Below are 6,000 nucleotides of genomic sequence, written 5' to 3' on the forward strand. Positions count from 1 at the left end.
CTGATGCTCATTACTTTACTAAGGGGCAACAAAAAGCAAACTTGGGGTGTTATTAGTGGTTATTACAAAGCTTATACATGTTTTTTTTGTCTTATTCTTTTTTTTTTTTGTCTTGTGGATGTTGACACAGATGATGACAATTTCAACATTCAAATTCCATCAAATTTTTAAGCAAATATGTCTTGGCCCATTTAAAGTTGACAAACACAATCTAATTTATGTTACAATGCTTTGCCTTGTTATGCAAAAGAGATGGTGTCCTTTATGGAGAGTAACTCATACTATGAGTACATGCCAAAGGAGAGGAGCCAAAGCCGTGGTCAATTGCATTGTATTAATGATTTGAGATGAGAGGTATAGTGGCTACATTGTGAGTGTTGCATTCTTATGTCTTTTTGTTTGGGCAACATGCCTACCTTATTTTGATAGTTTTTATTGGACATGCCTACCTTACTTTGATAGTTTTGATTGGACAATTGTCCTATATTAGTGAGGGTACTATGCATTGTAGTTTTGGATTTTGTTTGAGCACTATGCACATATTTGCATCTCTTCCATACGACTTTTTGGACTTGATGTCGATGTTATTGCTTTTATATGACACATAGTATATGGAACCTTATATTTACCTTGTTTCTCTTGTTTTTTTTTAGTTGTATGCAATCCATGTTTATGCTCATAGCCTATTGTCTTTGGAATCAAATAATTCACAAGCTAAAAATAGTGGTCTAATGCTTACTAGTGTTATATGTGAACTTTATCTATGGGAGGTACTATTTTCACTCATACTTTCTCCTAGAGACACATAAACTCTACATAGCCTCCTCATTCTGATGAGGCCTTAAGATGATTGAATGTTGACATGCTTAATAGTGTTTCCAACTTGGTAAACATTACTTGCCAAAATTGTACAACAAATTGGGATCCAAATGATGACAATCTCCTCATGCAAACCATGAAGCTCTCACAGTTGCTCAAAAAGAGCCAAGCCAACTCATGGCCAACTTAATTGGCCGACTTAATTTTCAACAATCTCAAGTGGATGTAGCATACCACAATCTCCAAATTATCAATCTCACATCTAGTACACTTCCACACATAATTCTCTACAAAAGATTTCATGTGTGGCCAATAGAATAGCCGGCCACTCCAGGCTAAGGTTCCCTACATGCTCAGGCACACCTTACACCATGAACTAGGGTTGGTATGAAATAGACGCATGGGTGTGCAGGCCATGTGTCACGAGTTCTTACTCTTTAGGTTATGGAATACTTCTTGTGTACTAGATTATTCCTAAAGATTGGCTAGATACTGCCAAAAAAAATTTTGAAAGTGTGTGCATGTACACATGCACATGGATACATATATATTAAACATACATACTTCATACGGCTATGATCTAATCATTGTTTCAAGTCAACATCCATGAATTCAACCATGCACGAGACTTTGTACACGAAAAGCAGATCAAACCTTGCAATGACTATGACACAACACTAACAAGTCCACTATATTTCCCGTGCACAAGAATACACTCAAGCTGTGCATAGAGATGAAGATTAAACTAAATATTGTCCTGTATACTCATGCTCGAAACCTTGATTGATACAAAGAATCTGATCAATCACCTAGCAAGGTAGGTCATGATCACCTCATAAGTTTTTTAATGGTTCTGGAAAAAGTTCAGTTGGCAGGCATGCATTAATTTGGTAGATCCTGTTCATGTTTCTGTAAGTCTTTGCACTCAGAACATTAGTAACCATCTCAACCGCAAGAACAAAAGCAACTTTCATACACAACAAAACAACTAAAACAATAAACATAGGGAAAGTGAATCCAGCATTGGCACACTCGCTCTCCAAAGGAGTGTACTTGTCTGTCCGAAATCATCATAACACAGCCCAAATAGCTGAAGCTGCAGTGAGAGCACCAAGAGAGTACACAAATGGAGCTACTCAGAAAAGCTTATAGGAAATGGCCTGCCTCTTTGACGACTTAGCCCAGAAAACACAGTGAAACAGCTGCTTTATAAATATGAACATTGTTCCTATACTAGAGAAATCAAATAAAAAGTTCACATCTTAGGGATTGAGGCACATAATTAACCACTTCTCCACTCCCATAAAGACCTTCTACCACTTAAAGTGTCCTCCCTTTTGGGAACATGTCACAAGTATTCAGGCCAACCTTCATATAAGACAAACATCTTAGCTCTGATTGGACAAACAGACATGATATCCACCCATAAAAAGGGGAGATCTCACCCACCCATCCCTCACTGGCAGGGATCTCCTGCATCTAACATCAGCCCGTCCGATGGTGGTGAGCCGGGCATCTCGTCTATAAAGACCCTCAGCCTTAAGAAGCCCGCATTATATTGAAAATGCATGCTCTGATTAGAACTGGAGGCATATCATGTGTCATGCAGAACCATGGACTTAGATTATGACAATATTTTGGATGAAATCAAACCAAACTGAAAAAATGTCAGCCCCTTCTGTTACAGGAATCCAATAGCTTAAAAATCCATTGTACAAAGGGAAATCTCCCCCTTGAAGATATAAGAAGGCATTAACTTAAGAGCCTGCCCATCTTTACAAGAGAAGCAAGCGACTGAATTTCCTGAGGATCTGTCCCTTTAGCCTTCGGCTACACAAAGGCACAAAGCTCCCCCTAAAACAGCTACTTCGGCATCCATCAAACCTTACAACTACTTGTCCACAATGCCTGCCTTAATCCACGATGCAAAAGCTCAACCAGAAAATGAATAGCTTATCACCTACACCCTTGATCCCCTTTACCTGAAGGGAAAAGTATAATGGTGAATCCCCTGCCCTTTGCTGGATCTGTTTGAGCATGGACCCAAACGCAAACCTTCAGAACAGTAGTTGCCATTCCACACAGAAAGCTGCCTATAGATGGATGGCCCCATACTAACACAACTTCAACTATTGCACTGGTGAAGTGGCCACTTCAGCCCCTGCAAAGTGTGTGAAACGGTGCCCCCCAACCACCACCACCATATGGTATATTGGGATAGAAAACCAATAACAAGATGCAGAGAGTTCATCTTTCGGTTCACATCCAGACCATTATGACCTGTTCATGCCATCAGAACCAACACCATAGAAGCTCAAATACCACTTGACAAACTTCTTCAAACCACTCTGCAAGTCCGTGGTTGGCTTGTAACCTAGTTCCACATGTGCGAGGGTGATATTTGCATGCGTGAATGGGACATCTCCATTGCCTGGCATCGCTACTACGTTCTTCCTCGCCTTGACTTTCAACAGCTTCTCCAATATGCTTACAAGATTTGGAACAGTCACAGGAGAGGTGTTGCCCAGGTTGAAGATTCTGAACTGTGCTGGCCCCTTCTTCTTGCCCCCGCTCCCAGTGCTCCTCTTAGCAGTGTCAAGAGAGGCCACACATCCTCTCACGATATCATCGATGTATGTGAAGTCCCGAGCCAGATCCATCTGCTTGGGTCCTTGGTACACAGTGATCGCCTTGCCCTGCAATATGTCCCGTGTGAAAGAGAAATATGCCATGTCAGGTCGACCCCAAGGACCGTACACAGTAAAGAACCTCAAGCCAGTTATTGAAAGACCATGGATGTGATTATATGTGTGGGTTATCTCCTCGCCAGCCTTCTTTGTAGCTGCATACAAACTGGCTGGTCTATCTGTTCTGTCAAGTTCAGAAAAAGGAACCTTTGTGTTTAGGCCATAGACGGAGCTTGATGATGCCCAGATAACGGCTGGCTGAGGTTGGGCAGATTTGCAGGCTTCTAACAAAGTCACCAGCCCTGCAATATTGCTGTGGACATATGAAGAGGGATTCTCCATGGCATATCGGACCCCAGCCTGGGCGGCTAGATGCATGACATGCGTGAAGGGAACCATCTCGAAGAGCTTTTTCAGAAGTGCAGAATCATTGATATCTCCCTCCACAATGAAGATGCCATGATTCTCAACAACATCCCGCCTGGCTCTCTTGAGGGAGGGGTCATAATAACTATTGAAGTTATCAAGACCAAGAACCCCATCACCTCTTTTCTTCAAAGCGAGTGATACATGCATTCCCACAAATCCGGCTGCCCCTGTTACCAACACCACTTTGCCATCACTTCTTTTTGCATGAGAGGAATGCCTGACCTGCTTTTCCCACTGTAGTCCTCCCCAGGCAGAGGTACCGTCGTGTACAGCCTTGTAGCCATCTAGAGAATTCAATACAAGCACCAGAATAACAGCAAGGCTAACAAGTCCAAATAGCCAAAGGAATGGGTTGACTACAGAGGACTGCCAACGGTATGACATCCGCAAAAAGTAGTTGCTCCTCTCAACTTTCACTTTCCCTGGGGTGGACGGAAAGTTGTCTAGCACCAACGGAGGCATGGTTAAGCAGTTGCCAACAGCAAAGAGGCCTGCACCAAGAAGGTGAATGATTTTTTAGGCTGCTCAGTGTACTGTTTTCAAAACTCCCAACCTTTTCACCCGAAAGATTTGCAAAAATTTAACAATGCACATGAACCCAATGATGAGTTATCAAGACAAAATTATCATCAGAACAAAGCTTGTGAAATCACACCCAAAACTCAAACACAAGCAAGAGACCATCCCACACAATGTGCAGACTCTGCTCCACCTGACAGCGCATCCTCTTTGACCTAGCCTTCGCTTGACAGCCCTACCTTTCTCTGCTCTCCCATTTATAAGCTATACTGGACATTGTATCTTGGTGGTCTGGTAAGGCATTCTGGTTGAGGACTTGGATTACATATTATCCACAAGATGTGTCTGAGAACTAGTGCAGATGTACAATCTTGGCTCTAGCCAGCTGGAAAACAGAGCAGTACAGTTTTGGAGCAGACACAAAGCAAGCAAATGGCCACCGGCTTTGCCTAGACTGGATGCATGAGACGGTGTTCTACTACTTCATCATAGACGGTTGGCTACATGCACTACATTTCCACTTCATTTGAATTCACTGAATCAGTTTCTTGGCGGAGCTTGAGGCATGTCCAGTTGTGGTACTCTTTTTGACATGATACTTTATGGGCTTCGAGAAGGCCCTCTAGCATCCATCCATCCAGCCATCAATATTCTCATTTCGGAGTGACAACTCTCTCCCATTCCCATCTATACATCCATCCATCATCCGTGAATCCATCCATTCAACCACCCATCCATCCATGTGTCAAACCCTTTGACCAAGCGCCAGTCCCTTAGAAAATGTCAACTTAATCACCTTCCAAAGCATGTAAAATCCAATAGGAAAACTACCCATAATACATACATGTACTTGAATAAAGATACCTGCTGCCTTACAATGATCTGACGCTGCACCATCGTAACAAATGGGGAGACACAGCCATCATTGAGGATAACAGGGCAAAGACATGAAAAAAAAAAAAAAAGATTCAGGCCATAGCAAAAGCGATCGATTGAGGCATGCAGGGCTCCAAGGTTACACGGAAAATCAAGCCAGGAAAGGATTAATTATGCGGAAAAAGGGAAAGTCTCTCTCTCTCTCTCTCTCTCTCTCTCTCTCTGAGAATGGCAAGAGATAACAGGATAGCAAGACGATTACCTGCGCAGTAGGGCTTGCTGTGCTTTCCTGCAAGCGATGGCTATGGCGATCGCGAGCTTCCGGGGCTGCTTGAGTGTTGATTGGACAGCAGAGAAAAAAGAGAGGGAGATGCTTTAGTTCCTGAAAGAAGTAAAGGGTGTGTAGAAAATGGGGGAGGGACTCCTCCTCACATCATGCCGCGCACGTACGTCTCCGCGTCCGGCACACGTGTCAGTCAGCCACCGACACGCCGGCTCATACGCAGCAATTCAAAGTTTCCACACGACGGCTTGCGGTTCGGACGCGCAGACATCCCCCGCCCAAGGAATTCATCCCTCTAAATTAGACGTTAAAACACAAGCCAATATTCTGAGTTCCCCATACAAAATCATGTTATAACACTTGGTTACTCGCTTGCTTACACCCCCA

The 6,000-nt window shown here is 43.1% G+C and overlaps 1 pseudogene across 2 annotated transcripts; it reads right to left on the reverse strand.

Annotated features, from left to right (window-relative positions):
* Positions 1-2,454: 2,454 nt before the first annotated feature.
* Positions 2,455-5,749, reverse strand: LOC147616468 (UDP-glucuronate 4-epimerase 1 pseudogene; annotated as a pseudogene). 2 transcript variants are annotated; one of them, XR_015262500.1, is made up of 3 exons: positions 5,593-5,729; positions 5,319-5,342; positions 2,455-4,426 (listed from the first exon to the last, which is right to left on the reverse strand). The product of XR_015262500.1 is annotated as a UDP-glucuronate 4-epimerase 1 pseudogene, transcript variant X2 (transcript). The 2 variants fall into 2 exon arrangements; XR_015262499.1 differs by lacking the exon at positions 5,319-5,342 and having other exon boundaries at positions 5,593-5,749.
* Positions 5,750-6,000: the final 251 nt, after the last annotated feature.

Source organism: Cibotium barometz, chromosome 38, assembly GCF_041138505.1.
Source record: "Cibotium barometz isolate CiBa-2024 chromosome 38, ASM4113850v1, whole genome shotgun sequence".
Lineage (NCBI taxonomy): Eukaryota > Viridiplantae > Streptophyta > Polypodiopsida > Cyatheales > Cibotiaceae > Cibotium > Cibotium barometz.